Source organism: Bos grunniens, chromosome 12 (assembly GCF_055505025.1).
Source record: "Bos grunniens cultivar Pamir isolate PY7600 chromosome 12, Bosgru_T2T1.0, whole genome shotgun sequence".
Classification (NCBI taxonomy): Eukaryota; Metazoa; Chordata; class Mammalia; order Artiodactyla; family Bovidae; genus Bos; species Bos grunniens.
The window spans coordinates 26,744,897-26,764,520 of NC_141176.1; the positions used below are offsets into that span (position 1 = coordinate 26,744,897).

General features: G+C 38.4%; 1 protein-coding gene across 33 annotated transcripts in view; it reads left to right on the plus strand.

Moving 5' to 3' along the window:
- LOC147361561 (uncharacterized) overlaps positions 1-19,624 on the plus strand; it is a 631,042-nt gene that overhangs the window by 62,028 nt on the left and 549,390 nt on the right. The gene's annotated exons all lie outside the window — the stretch shown is intronic.

Consider the following 19,624-nt stretch of genomic DNA (forward strand, 5'->3'; position numbering starts at 1 on the left):
GTTCCTCTTCACTTTCTGCCATAAGGGTGGTGTCATCTGCATATCTGAGGTGATTGATATTTCTCCCGGCAATCTTGATTCCAGCTTGTGTTTCTTCCAGTCCAGCGTTTCTCACGATGTACTCTGCATATAAGTTAAATAAACAGCGTTACAATATACAGCCTTGATGAACTCCTTTTCCTATTTGGAACCAGTCTGTTGTTCCATGTCCAGTTCTAACTGTGGCTTCCTGACCTACATACAGATTTCTCAAGAGGCAGGTCAGGTGGTCTGGTATTCCCATCTCTTTCAGAATTTTCCAGTTTATTGTGATCCACACAGTCAAAGGCTTTGGCATAGTCAATAAAGCAGAAATAGATGTTTTTCTGGAGCTCTCTTGCTTTTTCGATGATCCAGCAGATGTTGGCAATTTGATCTCTGGTTCCTCTGCCTTTTCTAAAACCAGCTTGAACATCAGGAAGTTCATGGTTCACATATTGCTGAAGCCTGGCTTGGAGGATTTTGAGCATTACTTTACTAGCGTGTGAGATGAGTGCCATTGTGCGGTAGTTTGAGCATTCTTTGGCATTGCCTTTCTTTAGGATTGGAATGAAAACTGACCTTTTCCAGTCCTGTGGCCACTGCTGAGTTTCCCAAATTTGCTGGCGTGTTGAGTGCAGCACTTTCACAGCATCATCTTTCAGGATTCGGAATAGCTAAACTGGAATGCCATCACCTCCACTAGCTTTGTTCGTGGTGATGCTATCTAAGGCCCACTTCACTTCACATTCCAGGATGTCTGGCTCTAGGTCAGTGATCACACCATCATGAATATCTGGGTCGTGAAGATCTTTTTTGTACAGTTCTTCTGTGTATTCTTGCCATCTCTTCTTAATATCTTCTGCTTCTGTTAGGTCCATACCATTTCTGTCCTTTATCGAGCCCATCTTTGCATGAAATGTTCCTTTGGTATCTCTCATCATACCTCACTAAAAAAATAATATACATATAAATTGCCCCCCACATGCTAGCATTTGTATTTTCACCAATTTGGTTGGAAATTCTTTTTTATAACATCCCTAACAGCAATGGATATCATCAACTTTTTAAGTTATTATTAATTTAGTGATTGTTAGTTACTTTATTTGTAGTTCTCTCAGTTGTTTGGAAGATAATGGTCCTTTCGTATGCATACTCAATTTTACTTTCCAAACGGTTATTAGCTTTTCCTTTTAAGCATAACTTTTTTATTTCAAGAATCTTTATTTAGCATATATTTTGCCCATTCCCAGTTATTATCTACTTAAATTTAAATATGCATGTTGCTAGGTAAACTTTCATTGCTGTTTCTTTCATCTTCATCTTTCCTTTTCCTGCAGTCTTTCTTGTTAATTTACTGTCTGGTTGTTGATTTATCTCCAGTATGCTTCATTGGGAGTTCTCTGAATTTCTGCTTTTGGGCAAATATTTTTCCTTTGATCTGGTTGGTGTATGGCACCTTGAATGGCTTTAGGATTCTTGAGTTCTGTCCTTTACTCTCCATCAGTTGAAAGTGGTGTGTCATTTTCTGGGTCCCTCTGTTGTGTGTAGATGAGAAGCCAAGCTTTTCTGATGATTTGTTTTGAACTTAATCTTTCTTTCGTAAAACTCTTGTAAGAATTTTTCGTTAAGTTCAGGAATTTTACCTGCATATGCCAAAAGTGTGTCCTGCTGGGAACTTAGCCCTTCACATCTATTCTCTTCCATCAACTCAGGGACATTTTTTTTCTTTTATGTACATAATTACTTCCTCTTCTGAATCTGTAACTTTTTTCTCCTGGAATTCCTGGAATTATGTCCCCTGGATCTGTCTATCTAGCCTTATGTTTTCTTTCATAATATCTAGTCCTTTGTAATTTTTTTTCCCCTTTTTTTGGTTCCACTTGATGTTCTAGATTACTCATTTAGTTCTCTTTTTTATCTTTTAAGTATGAGAATCAGAGATTTTCTTTTGCAGATGTCCTTTTTAGGGGAATATGTGATGAAATTAAATTTCTTTCATGTACTGCTATTACTGTTGTTGTAATGACAGGCAGTGGTGGTGGTAATGGTAGTAGCAGCAGTAGTAACAATAGTAGTATTTTGGTTTGGATTGATATCTGTCTTCTTTTACAGTTCCATTTTTCTAGAAATTCTCTCCTGGATTTTTAAAGATTTATGTATTTATTTATTGGCTGTGATGGGCCTGTTGCTGCTGACGCAGGCTTTCTCTGATTGCGGAGAGTGGGGCCTGCTCTCTAGTTGCAGTGCAGAGAGCAGGGCTTCTTATTGCAGTGTCTTCTCTTGTTGTGGAGCACGGGCTCTAGGCATGTGGGCTTCAGCAGTTTTGGCTCATGGGCTCTAGAATGTGGGCTCAGGAGGTGTGGTGCACAGGCTTAGTTGCTCCGTGGCATTTGGGATCTTCCCAGACCAGGGATTGAACCAGTGTCCCTTGCATTGCAAGATGGATTCTTAATGAGTGGACTGCCAGGGAAGCCCTCTTCTGGTATTTTAACCAAACTTCTTCTCCTGGGTTGTTGTGACTCTCTTGGATAGGTTTCTTGTTTTCTTTGCCTTGCAGCTGGGTTATGGGGACTAAATCTCTCTCCTCCTAGGTTCCTTTGGGTTTAAAGGCAATCACTTTGTCTCAGAGGCAAAGAGGATTCAATCCCAAGGAATTAGTTGTAAGGATGATATGAAATTCAGCTGTATAAAACTTAATGTATTCATTTCTAAAAATTCAGGAGTAAGTACCAAATAATTTCCCACTTAAATATTATTCTCGATGTGCCACTGTGACTGCAATTGTGATAGTTTTTATCTGTATATTACAAGCTCCTAAACAAAGCACTGACTCCAGGGGCCATCTCCAGTCCAGCCTTCACTGCTAACCATAGAGGATGGGCAGTTCGCTGACCTCAACATGCCCCAGTTTCTTTATCTTTAACAAGGGATAATAATACTTGTTCTACTTCCCTCACAGAGTTGTTGTGAGACTAAAGCAAAACAACAGAACAAATTTAAAGTGGTATAAAATATACAGTGTTGATGTTATCATAGAACATTGGCTGAGTGCATTTTAAATGGGAAAATGCAAAATTCTTTTCTGTGTGAGGTTTCTATATTTTATGGATTTACATTCTACTATTAAAGTCTTCTTACTCCTTTGTTTTAACTTGAAGAGAAAGAAAAAAAAACTAATGTGTGGTAACTTTTTGCTAGATAGCAAGTACTTTTGTGCAGATTGTCTCAAAAAAGTGAGGATTGTTCCCGTTTCACAGATGAGAAAACCTTAGTCAGTGCCAGGGTGAAAATTTTAACTCTCTTCTCCTGACTCCCATGACATGTTGGTACTTGTTTACTGTCACTGGAGCCCAGGACAGAAGCTCCCTCACTCTGATTTCGGCTGCGCCCTGCTATCGCTGAGCTGATGCACATTTGTTGACATTTGTATACACGGCTGCTTTAGAACTGCTCTCTAATTAATGTCATTACGTCTCATCTTCTCAGTCACACCCTATCTTCGTTTCATGTCTGTCTCCTGCCTCTCCTACACTGGCAAACTTAGTGAATAACATTTCTATACTTGGTCTCTCCCTTCTTTCTTTCGCTCTTTCTCCACAAAGCACTGTATGTTATTTATTTTCTGTCTTCATTGAAGCTGCTTTCTGCAGGGTCATTAGTAGCCTCTGTGTCCTTTAAACTAATGAACACTTCAGTAATTATCTTACTTCACTTTTCAGCACTACTTTATAGCACTAACACTCTCCTTCTCTGACAAATTTCTAGAAATTTTACTCCCCTGGTTTGTCTCCTCCCTCCATCTCCAGTAGAATTTCCCTGCCTTTTCCAAAGGCTCCTTTTCTTCTCTAATATTTTTAAATATAGCCCTCCCTCTGGGTTCTGGTTATTTGTGCTCAACTTATTCTCTCAGAGAGATTGTAGAATTGAAAGCTATATGCTGATGATACTGGAATCATTTTATCCACTCCAGATTTTAGTTTGGCCCTCCAAACACGAATGTCCAAACTACTGGACATCTCTACTTAGTGGCCTCTTGGGTGTTTCAACTTCACAAGGTCTACAATTAAACATCCTGTGTCTCCCTGTAAACAGAACTGTTACCTACCCAACTCCTTAGATGAAAAGCTTGGAAGTTTTTTTTTTTTCCTCTCTCCCTCATCACCCACTTTAAATCATCCCCCAGAATCCTGACCAATAGCTGACAGGTCTATTTTTTTCTTTTCATCATTGTAGCCACCACCCAGTCTAGACAACCTTTGCCTGCTTACTGTTTTGTTTCCCCCCAATTCATTTTCCATTCTATATCCAGAATGAGCTTCCTTAACTATAACTCTAGAAGGAACCAGCAAGCAGGTGGGGGCCTAGATGGTTCTTTCAGATCCAGATAGAGAAAGTTAACACAAACATCAGCTATAAGCAAGGTGACAAATTCACTCAGCTGTGGTTGAACACTAATTAATGAAAGGCAGTGTGACTGTTTTGATGAATTTTAGTTTGGATACCATGGAGTGAGGCTATGGGAAACTAGCCAGATAGGGATGCAGTGCTAGACACCACCTACAACACAGATGTGTGTTCTATCTCTTAATCAGGAAGATCCCTTTGAGAAGGAAGTGGCAACCCACTCCAGTATTCTTGCCTAGGAAATCCCATGGACCTAAGGAGCCTGGTAGGCTACAGTCCATGGGGTTGCAAGAGTCAGACACGACTTAGCAACTAAACCACCACCACCACTTAATTTAGTCTTAGAAACTCAAGCATCACTGACTCCCTAGCTGCTTGTTAACATCCTAATTATCAGCTAACACCTTCAGAGGAATTTGTACACTATCCTCTGGAAGAGAGACCCAGTAGGAAGGATGGTCTCCTGTCAGGTTATACATCTTGCATCTTGTACTCAATTTATCCTCACATATCATGTCCAGGAGGACAGTAATGGAATATTTTCATATTACAAATGTGGAAATTCTGAAAAGGAACAGAGAAAATGACTTGTCTCATGTCACTGCTGCTGCTGCTGCTAAGTTGCTTCAGTCGTGTCCGACTTTGTGCGACCCCATAGACGGCAGCCCACCAGGTTCTGCTGTTCTTGGGATTCTCCAGGCAAGAACACTGGAGTGGGTTTCCATTTCCTTCTCCAATGCATGAAAGTGAAAAGTGAAAGTGAAGTCGCTCAGTCGTTCCCAACTCTTAGCGACCCCATGGACTGCAGCCTACCAGGCTCCTCTGTCCATGGATTTTCCAGGCAAGAGTACTGGAGTGGGGTGCCACTGCCTTCTCCGTTCTCATATCACAGAGCTCACTAAATAGAGAGCAACATCTGGGCCGTTTGTCCCTGACTCTCTGAAGCTTAAAGTTGCCAATTCTGAGACTAAGCCTCCAGGAACAAGAAATTCAGCCATGAAACCACGTTCACATGCTTCTTCACCTGGTAATTACTTTTTGTAAAGACATAGTAGCTTTAAAAATATCAAAACCAGCTCCAAGAGTGGGCATGACTCAGCAGTACACAAACTAGTAAAAAAAGAAAAATGTCATTAACTATTTTGAAATTTTAAAAACTCACCATAAGACTGGCACTTTCAAATGTAGTCATTATTTCCAGGCCCTTGGCTATTTATACAGACAAAAATTGATTCTTTTTTAAAAAGTTGTTCACAGAAATCTTCTTTCAATTTCTTGGGTTTCCATAGGAGACAAAGGTCATATTCTTATTCATAACCAAGCTTGAAGAGATTTAGAATTCACCTGAACTGAGATATTCCTAACTCTCATAATACATGTACCTCCTGGAAAAAGAAATGAAAGCACCTAAAATTTATTGGCCTGTGTTTTTATTCCCTACCTCCTGCCCCTTTCCCCAGAGCGAATATAAAATCGTGTTAAAAAAAAAATTACTTGAACAATTTGAAGATCTAAAAAAGAAATTAATATAGAACCAATATGTGCTTAATGTAGAAAATTTGATAAATACACAAATATTTTAAAATCCAAACCAGATCACCCTAGGATCACAATCTGAAGATTACCATGGGGTCACAGTGAAGTGATTTTGCACACACACACACACACACACACACACACATACAGTACCTGTATATGCTGGTAAATGCTTGTGACCATACCGCGTGTTCTACTAGGAACTGCAGACACGGTGCATGTGTATGACTACTTTCATGCCTAGGGCAGATATTAGTGATCACAGACCACCTTACCTATCTCCTGAAAAACCTGTATGTGGGTCAAGAAACAACAGTTAGAACTGGATATGGAACAAATGGTTCCATATGGTTCAAATTTGTGAAAGAAGTACAACAAGGCTGCGTATTGTCACCTTGCTTATTTAACTTATATACAGAGTATATCATGTGAAATGCTGGACTATATGAATCACAAGCTGGAATCAAGATTGCTGGAAGAAATATCAACAACCTCAGATATGCAGATGTTAACACTCTAATGGCAGAAAGTGAAGAGGAACTAAAGAGACTCTTGATGAGGGTGAATGACAAGAGTGAAAAAACTGGCTTAAAGCTCAACATTCAAAAAACAAAGAACATGGCAACCCAGTCACATTTCTTCATGTCAAATAGAAGGGTGAAACAGAAACAGTGACAAATTTTATTTTCTTAGACTCCAAAATCACTGTGGACATTTACTGTGGCCATGAAATTAAAAGACATTTGTTCCTTGTAAGGAAAGCTGTGACAAACTTAAACAGCATATTGCAAAGAGAGACATGAGTTTACCGACAAAAGTCAATATACTCAAAGCTGTGGTTTTTCCAGTAGTTGTGTTTGGATGTGAGAGTTGGACCATAAAGAAGGCTGAGCGCTGAAGAAATGATGCTTTCAAACTGCAATGCTGGAAAATACCCTTGGACTACAAGAAGATTAAAGCAGTCAGTCTTAAAGAAACTCAACTCTGAATATTCACTGGAAGGACTGATGCTAAAACTGAAGCTCCAGTACTTTGGCCACCTGATCGAAGAGCTGACTCATTGGAAAAAAACCTGAAGCTAGGAAAGACTGAAGGCAAAATGAGAAGAAGGCAGCAGAGGATGACATTGTTAGATAGCATCACTGACTCAATGGACATGAATTTGAGCAAATCCAGGAGATAGTCAAAGACAAGGAAGCCTGTCATGCTGCAGTTCATGAGGTTGCAAATAGTCGGACATGACTTAGTAACTGAACAACAAGTAATATTAAGCTGCCATTTTTTTGAGCCATTGTTTGTCTGTTATTTAATCCTAACAATCACCTTAATGTGTTGGATATAGTTATCCTACTTCTAATATCCTGAAGCTCTAATTTGCAGAGTTGTAAAAAGCCTTTCTAAGAACATGTGGCATTTCAAATAATATGCAAAGAGTGACTTCTCAGTGCCAGACACTGTTTTAAGGGCATTATCTCATTTAGTCACCATAGAAATATTGTCAGGCCAGTCTAGGATGGAGGAACAAAGATTAAGTATCTTTTTTCAGGTCATGCAGAGCTGGAAGGTGGTATACCTGGGATTAAATCCCAGATTCACAAACTCCGTAGGTCCCTTGTCCTCGCTCATCAGTTATTGTGTTAAGATGGAAGTGGCAGAGGTGAGATTCAGCGCCATCTCTACTGATTCCAGAGCCCATGCTCTTGAACCAGAGATGCTCCCAGATGTGGAGAGTAATCAGTGACGTATTGCAATCACTTGTGAACTGTGTAGCATCTCATTAATACTTAATCAGTAAAGTATTGAAGTTTGTGAATGCTGTGTTTTTAAAATCAGAGTGAATTAAAAGTTCCTTTTTTGTGGCTATCCAAATTTCTTATCTTTATAAAAAAGAAATTTCATATTTCCATAATGTTTGCTTTTCTTGTGGTTAAGAAACATATAATGTGTTATCTGTCTTCTTGACAAACTTGTAAGTTTATAGTGGCAATACTATATCATTATATCATGAACCATATCATAGCAGATCTCTAGATTTTGTTCAGGTTGAATAACTGAAACTTCATGAACCACTGAACAGCGACTCTTCATTTCCCAATCCCCCAGCCCCTGGCAAGCACCATTCTACTTTCTTAGAGTTGGCTACCGTAGATACCTCATGTAAGTGGAATTATACATTATTGATCTTTCTGTGACTGGCTTATTTCACTTCTCTTAGCCATTCAATTATACTTCCCTTATGAGGATGTTACAAGATTTTTTTGAGTGCAGGACTCTGATAAATGTGACTTTAAAAAAATCAATGCATAGCATAAAATATATAAATAACATTACATAGAATGTGTGCTCAGTAAGTTATTATTGAATAGAATTTTAAAATTTAGTATTTGATACTTTCCTATAATCCATTACATATATACATATGATTTTATGTGATGTTCATTCTTCCTTTTCCTGTACTTAACACATGGTACCAACATGAAAATTTCCTGTAAATCATAGGAGACATGACATAGAGAGGCTATTATCTTGGATACTCTGAACACTGTATTTCTTATAAATAATTTTCTCTTACAGCTACACAAGGAAGTGGTCACTGGAGTCACTAGAGTTGGAGAATAGAGATTGGTGACCTGTTGACTGGATCATTGAAGCTTAGATTAAAAAAACCTACTCATGTGCTCATAGTCACATTTTCAAAATTCTAAATTAATATTTAAATTTGTCTTCTCTAAGGCTCATACATGAATTTTCAGTTTTCACATTGATTCTTAGTTTGATTTTACAACTAGCTTTAACTGAGAAAGTTTGAGAATATTTACCAAGAGCTCATTCATGTGGAGGAATTAACCTGAAACCTTGTTGTGATATCAAAATAAAGCTCAAGTATTATGAATTTTATTGTTTAGTCAATGGTTTTATTAGCCAGTTTTTCACTTTCAGTGAATGGGTCTTTGAGTTTGAAGTATGATTTGGTAGGTCATAATTTTGGTTTCTTCTCTGTATTCTGAAGTCAATGCATCTCTATCTCACCCTCAAACAAAGTGGATATATCACTTTTATTCTGAACACATATGATTGCTTTGAATTGTTAAGCTTTCTAGAAAACATGTAATATATATTTAGCTCTGTACAGTTAAGAATTAGCATAAATCTTACATCTCATGCTTTAACAAATTTATGAGCATGAGTAGTAAAAGGGAACCTGGGGTGGAATTGGAGAAGGCATTGAGAAGTGAAATAAACAGGCTGTTGAAGGACAAGAAAATTATATAGAGGTTAGATTTTAATTCCAAGTATTTTGTTATGCATTGCCATCATCATGGCACAGGACTTTTCGGAGAGGCTAAAGTACAAAGTTACTCTGTCTGGGCTATTGGTGATTTCTACAGTAACTGAATATACAGTGATTATTGTTTAAAGCTAGTTTGTGTTCTTGCAAAGAAAGTCTTGAAGAGTGTGAAATATTCTGGCCATCTATAACACTAGGTTGTGCGTTTGTGCATGTGAACACACATATATGAACAAGTTATAAATGAAGGAGAAAGAGGCTCATTTAGGAGACAAAACAACCTCCTAAAATGTTTCTTAATAATTTGTCCTATTGGGGCTGGACTCAGATTTTTTCTGGTCTTCAATAGTTTCCATTAACTTTTCAATTTTGTTTCTTTTATTCTTGTCCTTCAGTTTCAAATAAGTGGTTTTTTAATTCAATTGAATTAAATTGTCCTTCAATCCACATTTCTCCATCAAATCCACAAGGATATTGTAAGAGACTTCTTACATGTCTTGCTCTGACATAAGTTCTACAGTAGTTAGAATGCAACTTTGCATTTGCTCTTAGACTGCAAATAATAGAAAATTTACATACCATTCAATTGATTTGAATGGTAAAGATATGTATTATCTTAAGAAGCCCAGATTTGAAGCAGCTTTAGGGTTGGTTCCCTGGAGAAGGAAAATGGCAACCCACTCCAGTACTCTTGCCTGGAGAATCCCATGGAGGGAGGAGCCTGGTAGGCTACAGTCCATGGGGTCGCAAAGAGTCGGACACGACTGAGCGACTTCACTCGCTCACTCACTCACTAGGGTTGGTTAATTCAGCAGTTCATTGACATAAAGGATCTGATTTCTTTTCATCTTTAGGTTCTACCATCTTTATTATACTGGCTTATCTTTAGGCTATTGTTCCTCTTGGTCACAGGATAACTGCAGAAGTTCCAGGCATTGCACCTGGACAAAACACTCTCTATTATAAAAGCATATCTTTTTCTGTGTCTTTTTGTTTTATGCATCAGTGTAGAGATCTACAGAGTAGACTTCTATCTTATGTTTCATTGATCAGATTATACCACATACCCATTTCTAAGGTAGTCACTAGCAAGGGTTTTTTACCATGATTAGGCTAGAGTATTCAGCATTTACTCCTTGGGAGAATGGCATTGAAACATGTATAATATCATATAAAAAATGAATCGCCAGTCCAGGTTTGATGCAGGATACAGGTTTGATGCTTTGGGCTGGTGCACTGGGATGACCCAGAGGGATGGTATGGGGAGGAAGGTGGGAGGGGGGTTCAGGATTGGGAACACGTGTATACCTGTGGCGGATTTGTGTTGATGTATGGCAAAACCAATACAATATTATAAAGTAATTAGCCTCTAATTAAAATAAATAAATTTTAAAAAAAGGAATTAGATTATACTTCATAAGCACTTGACCATAAGGAAGTAGGATAGACAAATGACACGAACCAAAAACAGGGATCTTCCAGGAAGGAAGATATTATCAGTTTCTGCCTATTTCTGCACAGTTCTTTCACATGTCCAACCTTTGATTTGGTCAAAGATTTATACTTGAGACACCAAGGTGCATATGGGAACATTTGAAAAAAAAAAAAAAATTAGAATCAGAAGTCTTTCATAAAAGGTAGAAAAAGAAAAAAACAAAAACCCCACAAAGCAAAGAGCTCCAGTCAAACAAAAACAGATTCCTTCCAAGTGTGGAAATTCAGACTTCAGTGAGTAGAGATGAGGTCAGTCTTGGTCCTTCAAAATTTATGCCATGTTGGAAGCTTCTTCCTTCACATACTGGGTAAGGATGACCTTGTTGAGTGTAGTTACACACTGACCAGGAAGGATCAAGATTGTCCAGGGAACATTGGGGACCTCTTTGATGTCTCCTACAAATTTTGAAAGAATAATTCTACAACTAGAAAGTCAGTTACTTTTTTTTTATGATAATGAAAATGAAAAAGCAGGCATCCATGTGATTTCAGCCTCTCATTGGAAGCTGAATGGTTGCTGATTGCTAGGAGCTGAATTCTATTTTATTTACCTAGTATTACTGTTGTTACTAGGAAACCATGCTTCATAGTTTTGCACTTTATTATGAAAAATAGAATGTCCAATTATTGCAAAGGTATCTTGATGTGTGATTTAGCCTTATATTTAAAACCTCTATGTGTTTTTCAGAAAGTTATTTTATAGTGAATTGGCTGACGCATATTTAATTTTTTTCAAAATTATTTATATCCTCCTCTTTTAAGCTGATTTATGTTTTACAGCTTAGGCAGTTTATCTGTTATTAAAAAATATTTGCAAAACTGTTCCAGAATTGAGGAAACTGTCTAGTGAGTCACTGGATGGTTTTAAAGTCATTGTTATAAATCTCTCTACTTGGTTACTATGGAGCTTTTTGCCTATAAGTCCTAAGCAAAATTCTTCAATGAAAACTGCCTGGACCCTGAAAGTTTTACTGTGTTAAGTGCAAAATTTATCTGTTCTATCTGATTTATCGTAGGTGGCGCTAGTGGTAAAGAACCTGCCAGTGCCATTGCAGGAGACATAAGAGATGTGTGTTAGATCCCTGAGTTGGGAAGATCCCCTGGAGAAGGAGATGGAAATCCACTCCAGTATTCTTGCTTGGAGAATCCCATGGACAGAGGAGCTTGGCTGGCTACAGTTCATAGGGTGGCAAAGAGTCAGACACTACTGAGCGACTAGCACTTTCACTTTCTTTCATCTGATTTATAGTGATGTATATTGCAGCCATGAAATTAAAAGATGCTTACTCCTTGGAAGGAAAGTTATGACCAACCTAGATAGCATATTAAAAAGCAGAGATATCACTTCACCAACAAAGGTCCGTCTAGTCAAGGCTATGGTTTTTCCAGTGGTCATATATGGATGTGAGAGTTGGACTGTGAAGAAAGCTGAGTGCCAAAGAATTGATGCTTTTGAACTGTGGTGCTGGAGAAGACTCTTGAGAGTCCCTTGGACTGCAAGGAGATCCAACCAGTCCATCCTAAAGATTAGTCCTGGTTGTTCATTGGAAGGACTGATGCTGAGGCTGAAACTCCAATACTTTGGCCACCGCATGTGAAGAGTTGACTCATTGGAAAAGACCTAGATGCTGGGAGGGATTTGGGACAGGAGGAGAAGGGGATGACAGAGGATGAGATGGCTGGATGGTGTCCCCGACTCAATGCACATGAGTTTGAGTGAGCTCCGGGAGTTGGTGATGGACAGGGAGGCCTGGCGTGCTGCAGTTCGTGGGGTCACAAAGAGTCGGACACGACTGAGTGACTGAACTGACTGATACATTACAATACAGTATACCTCTGGGAAACTATTTTATAAGACTGTACGAATGTCCATATCTCTGTTGAAATTCCCTTTAATATTGCAGCTGAATCTGTCATTTTCCAAACGTACTCTTCAGAATATTTGAAGAGTAAACTTATACTGGTACAGTAATAACAATGAGTGATATCTTGGATTTATGTTTTTCTTTCAGAAAATTATCTCACTTGATTTCATGCTTATAATGCTACTGCTACTGCTAAGTCACTTCAGTTGTGTCCGACTCTGTGTGACCCCACGAGTCACACAGTCGTGTCCAACTCTGTGTAACCCCATCTGGTTACAATGAAGTTACAGTGGCATTGGACACTTATGTGCCAGTCTGTGAATAAAGATCTGGTATCAGGGTTTGGATTTGCTTGTCTGGCTTTTGTTTGCCTTTTTATATTGAAAGAAGCATTGGTTTTTCAAAATATAAACAGCAACGGTATCTCTTCCAAGCGGTTAAGGCAGTTGCTTTTGATTAAGACACTTTTTTTTCTAGCCTATCAGTACATGTGTAGTCATAGAAGAACACTAAAATCTGACAGATATATTTAAAATTTGAATTTGCTCCCTTGCTGCTAGGCCACTCAAGTATGAAGAACAGAGTCAGGGATTCAGAACCTTTAGTATTAGGAAATGTAGGCAGCAGAATTGAAAATATTAAAGGACAGTTTTTCAGCAGGTGTATGTGTGTGTGTATGTGTGTAATGGATTATACATATTATGATTTGACTCCCTATAAATAGATATAGGAGATGGCTATCTGTAAGAAAACCAAGAAACATGTGGCATTGTCTTTGGGACTTTGTTGTGGTCAGAAGCCAAAAGGGCTTTAAGGAAAGTGTCAGTCGGATCCACCAGTGTGTTGAGAAAAGGGTCAGCAGATGCCTAAAGAGGTCAGGTGGGATGATGGTGGCAGAATATTCACATCACGTTCTTTCCCAAACTGCTTAAATCCAAGAAAAGAAAATTACTTAGATTGAGGCTGCTTTTCAGTGGATAAGAGCAAAAATAATGTTACTCTTTGGGTTCTGAGCAAAAATAGCCCACCTTCACTGCATTTCTCATTTTGCTAGCAATTCTTATCTTTTCAAAATAGTGTTTCTTATATGATCCTATTTTATACCTTAAACAGCCTACTGAAGTAAGCAGATCAGCTATTGCTGTCTCATCTCGTTTTAAGACAAGCAGATCAAGAGGTTAAATAAGAAATGCAAGTCACCCAGTTCTCTAAGGACAAAGGCAGTACTAGATCGCGTTCTCCTTAGTCATGATCCCACAGAAGAGGGTTTCCTGTAGTGGGTGGTAATTTAAGAGTTGCTACCATTTGCACAAGGGCAGGGATAGTCCAAGGGGCTGGAGAACAAGAGATAGGCTAAGCAGGTTCCATCTGACTGCCCCTTGACATTCCTCTTTCAGAACACACATTCTGGGAGAAACAGAACGTTGTGATTGTATTTTGTTTTTCTTTCCTGTCTTAGCTCTTTGTATTCTGAGTATAATTCCAAGTAAATATTTCAGGTTCTGGAGGGTTGGGTTTTGCTCCAAGAACTTTAATATTTGATGAGTCTGGAAACTGAGAATCTGATAAGCATACAACACAGGTTGCTATTAGATTGGGTTTATACTGTTTCCCTAAAATTCATATTTAAAGGTGAATCCTAGATACAATTGACTGTCCAATTATATGTGATTCTTTCTAAATAGGAAGAACCCACAGAGGAGGAGAGGAATAATTTGTGGATGAGTCTTCAAAGCAGGTACCGTTTACAGGGCACCTGTTTCTTTAAAGATAGCTGTAAGAAGACAGATTGCAGGCTATTTTTTCTTTTTTAAAAAAATTCTATTGAAGCTTAGTTGATTTACAATGTTGTTTTAATTTCTGCTGTATAGAAAAGTGACTCAGTTAAACACACACACAAACACACACATTTTTTTCATATTATCTTCTATTGTGGTTCATCACAAGATAGTGAATATAGTTCCCTGTGTTATACAGTAGACCTTTGACCTTGTTGTTTATCCATCCTATATATACTAGTTTGCATTAGCTAATCCCAAGCCTCCAGTCCTTCCCTCCCCTAACCCCCCCTTCCCCTTGGCAGCCACAAATCTATTCTCTATGTCTGTGAGTCTGTTTCTGTTTCGTAGATATGTCCTATTTTAGATTCCACATATAAGGGATATCATATGGTATTTGTTTTTCTCTAACTTCATTTATTCGGAGAAGGCGATGGCAGCCCACTCCAGTACTCTTGCCTGGAAAATCCCATGGATGGAGGAGCCTGGTAGGCTGCAGTCCATGGGGTCGCTAAGAGTCAGACATGACTGAGCGACTTCACTTTCACTTTTCACTTTCATGCATTGGAGAAGTAAATGGCAACCCACTCCAGTGTTCTTGCCTGGAGAATCCCAGGGATGGCGGAGCCTGGCGGGCTGCCATGTATGGGGTCCCACAGAGTCGGACACGACTGAAGCGACTTAGCAGCAGCAGCAGCAGCAACTTCATTTATTATAGTAATCTCTAGGTCCATCCATGTTTCTGCAAGTGGCATTATCTCATTCTTTTTGTGGCTGAGTAGTATTTCAATATATATGTACCATATCTTCTTTATCCATCCATCTCTTGATGAACATTTAGTTTGTTTCCATGTCATGGCTATTGTAAATAGTGTTGCTATGAACACAGGTGTGCATGTAATTTTTGAATTATAATTTTGTGTGGGTATATGCCCAGAAGTGGGGTTACTGGATCATATGGTAACTCTATTTTTAGCATTTTAAGGAATTGCCATACTGTTCTCCATAGTGGCTGCATCAACTCTCATTTCCACTAATAGTGTTAGAGTGTTCCCTTTCTCCATACCCTCTCCAGCATTTGTTATTTGTAGGCATTTTAATGATGGCTATTCTGAGTGGTGTGAGGTGGTACTTCACTGTAGTTTTGATTTGCATGTTTTTAATGATTAGCTATGATGAACATCTTTTTATGTGTCTGCTTGCCATCTGTATGTCTCCTTTGGAGACTGTCTATTTAGGTCTTCTGGCCATTTTTTGATTGGGTTGTTTGTTTTGTTGTTGTTGTTATTGAGTTCTATGAGCTGTTTGTATATTTTGGAAATTAAAGCCCTTTTCTGTCACATCATTTGCAAATAATTTCTCCCAGCCCATAGGCTGTCTTTTTGTTTTGTTTATGGCTTCCTTTGCTCTACAGAAGCTTGTAAGTCTGATTGGATCCCATTTGTTTATTTTTGCTTTTATTTCTGTTGCCTTGGGAGACTGACTTAAGAAAACATTGCTATAATTTATGTCAGAGAATGTTTTGCCTACATTCTCTTCTAGGAATTTTATGGTATCCTGTCTTATATTTAAGTCTTTAAGCCATTTTGAATTTATTTTGTGTATGCTGTGATGGTGTGTTCTAACTTCATTGATTTACATGGGGCTGTTCAAATTTCCCAGCATCACTTGCTGAAGAAACTGTCTTTTCCCCCTTGTATCAGGCTGTATTTTAAACCTCTGAAGTGATGCAAATATAGTAATAATTATCAAAGATTTTTCAGTTCAGTTTAGTTCAGTCACTCAGTCGTGTCCAACACATGGCAACCCCATGCCTGCAGCACACCAGCCCTCCCTGTCTATCACCTGTTCCCGGAGTTTACTCAAACTCATGTCTATCAAGTCTGTGATGCCATCCAACCATCTAATCGTCTGTCGTCCCCTTCTCCTCCGCCTTCAATCTTTCCCAGAATCAGAGTCTTTTCAAATGAGTCAGTTCTTCACATCAGATGGCCAAAGTATTGGAGTTTCAGCTTCAGCATCAGTCTTTCCAATGAATATTCAGCCCAACTCTCACATCCATACATGACTACTGGAAAAACCATAGCCTTGACTAGACAGACCTTTATTGGCAAAGTAATGTCTCTGCTTTTTAATATGCTGTCTAAGTTGGTCATAACTTTTCTTCCAAGGAGCAAGCGTCTTTTAATTTCATGGCTGCAGTCACCATCTGCAGTGATTTTGGAGCCCTGAAAAATAAAGTCTGTCACTGTTTCCACTGTTTCCCCATCTACTTGCCGTGAAGTGATGGGACCAGATGCCATGATCTTAGTTTTTGAAATGTTGAGTTTTAAGCCAACTTTTTCACTCTCCTCTTTAACTTTCATCAATGAAACATACTGAGAAGTCTGAAATAAGGAAGGGTAAGAGGTAACCCCTTGAGCTTTGGATCATCAAAAAACTACAAGATAGTTTCTGAACTATATTAATCTCTTTAGTTTTCTCTTTTACTGGAGGATTGGGCCACTACTTCTCCACCCTCCTAACTTCCCATAACATGCCCATCCTGAGTGTTTTTTTCCATTAACATTGGTACCACCTATGGAATTTCTTTTATCATTTGAATAATCAAAATCAAATCATGAATCACATGCCTGGCAGCCTTCTGTCTTAAGGAGTAGCACCAGCAGAGCTGGTGAGCAGAACTCTGGCCTCAGAGCAAAGGAGATGCAGCAGAAATAGTTACATAGGCCTTGGAAGGGAATCTGCATGAAATGATGGCATCTGTGAGAGAGCACTTTGTAAACTATAAAATGTTCTGCAAATATGAGGCTTTACATAAATCAGTCTCAAGAAGTTGGCCTCAGAGTTCAGGCACTGTCTATACCTTCTGAACCCATTGCTTACACATGCTGACACTGCAGTGAAAATCAAATTTGAAGACAGTCACCATCAGTGATAACTATATTAAGTGAAATATTTGCTGAAAATCTCTGAAGGACAATGTGCTATTCTCAACATGCTATTATTTGTTTAAGTAAAAAGGCAAAAGGAGAAGTGGGCAGCAGAGAGTGAGATGGTTGGATGGCATCACCGAATCAATGGACACGAATTTGAGCAGACTCTGGATAATAATGAAGGACAGAGGAGCCTGGTGTGCTGCAGTCCATGGAACCACAAAGAGTTGACTTAGCGACTGGACAACAAAAATGTCTAAAGTACCTCAATCCCAAGGGAAATTTATGGAACAGTTTGCTTGCCCATCTTTTACAGAAGAAAAAAAAAATAAGATGCAGAATGTATACCAGCCTTTCATCTCCCACCCCCCTGGCCCCTTTGGATGGACCTACTGTCTGTGTGACCATGCCTCCCCTGGCTGCAGGTATTGGGTCAAGGTGAACCCCTGGCTCAAGATTGGTCCACTTATTGCTGGCCAATGACCAGAGACATGAGTGGATGGTCTGGCCTGTAAAGATGAGTTGCGACCATCTGATATTCTTTGGGCAGGGAACCAGCAAATCCAGCAGAGAGTCACTAACTTAAGGATCTATAGGCGTAAAGAGGAAGCTGCCCATTATGATCATGTTTAAGATGGATAGAGAAGCCAAACAATAGGAAGGAGAATGACAGAGGTGTTCTAAGATGCACAGAAGTGGTGAGAGAAATGAAGATAAGAAAGTGACTGCTGGGACTTTGGTGGTGGTCCAAAGGCTAAGACTTGTGCTCCCAATGCAGAGGTCCTGGTTCAGTCCCTGGTCAGGGAACTAGATTCCCACATGCTGCAACTAAGAGTTCAAATGCAAGGCAACTAAAGATCCTGCATGTTGCAATGAAGATCGAAGATCCTGCTGCCACAACTAAGACCTGGAGCACCCACATAAATAAGTAAATAAAAATGAAAAAAAAAAACAAAAAACAAAGTTACCTTGGAGTCAACCCATCCTCTGGTCTCTGGTTGGGTGTTTTTTCTTGGTTTCCTATAATACTTCACTGAATTTAAAATAAATTCTCTTTCTTTCTTAAGATAGATGGAGTGATTTTTTTTTTTATTTGTAGTAGTGTTAAGTAGAAGAGAAAGTTTATTGCTGGAGATTATCTGCCTAATAATTGGATCTAAAATCAGGCTTACATGACCTTTCAGATTCTCCTATCTCAAAGCTCCTTATTTTCTCCCAAGAAACTTTTTCAGCATTTTCTAGGATCCTTCTGAAAGTCTCAACGAATAGGTCAGATTTTGTGGATTCCAAGAACTATAACATCCCATTAATAGAGAGAGCTCAGAGCAACCTTCAAATTAAACCATGTAGGCAGTCACCTACTTTGTTAATGAACATTGCTGTTTCATTGGTTTTAAGGTAAGTATAATTTAGATCAATGCTTTGAAGGAACACTGTAAAATTATCACTTGGAGAGCCTCTCATTCTCTTTCAAGAGCAGCCTCCATCTTCACTGTAACAAGTGTGCTTTTTCTAGAGAGACTGTGCCTGCAGTAACTATTCATGTATAACATCGTAGGCTCCTGTATCACTTTTGTTGTAATGTAATCCAGCTTGTATTTATTCTGCTTTACAGTTAACCTGGGGAAACAAAGAGCAGTTGAACTATTGGAATGAATTAAGCCTATAAGAATTTTTATCTTAAGAAATTTATTCTGAAATGTACTTCTTTAGAGTTCTGATGTATTTGAATCAAAGATTTGAGAATACTAAAGTCACTGTCAGTTATCACCAAGGAATGCATTTAGAAATATTTTTCAGTTGGGTGATCACAAAAGAAATTTGACATACATTTAAAAAGCTGTCAGTTTATAATTTTGTAGTTATCACCAAGGATAAAATACATCCTAATTTTAAATGGCTGAGTTTGTTATAGAAATCAATTTTGTCATTGTCTTTTGGGTATTGCAAATACAAAGACTGTATTAAAGTCAAGTATTTATATAATCCATATAGAATTCTAGGATAAACCAGATTTGTGAATTTGTATGATGCAAACATTAGGTATGTGTCTATGGAGTTTGTAGATGATTGGTAGGATTGTTCTAAGTCCTTAGTCACCTCCCATATCTTTCCATCCATCATTCTGAAAATGAAATGGATTATGACCATCATCTATTGTGTAAGAATGATTTAGAAATCATAGTGACTGCATTCTCCAGTGTGCATGTGGGGAGTTTCTTCTTGGATATTTAAAAGCATTAAAGTTCAATATATTAAATGTAATTTTATCTGAATTAAAAAAAAGAAAAAGAAACAGAA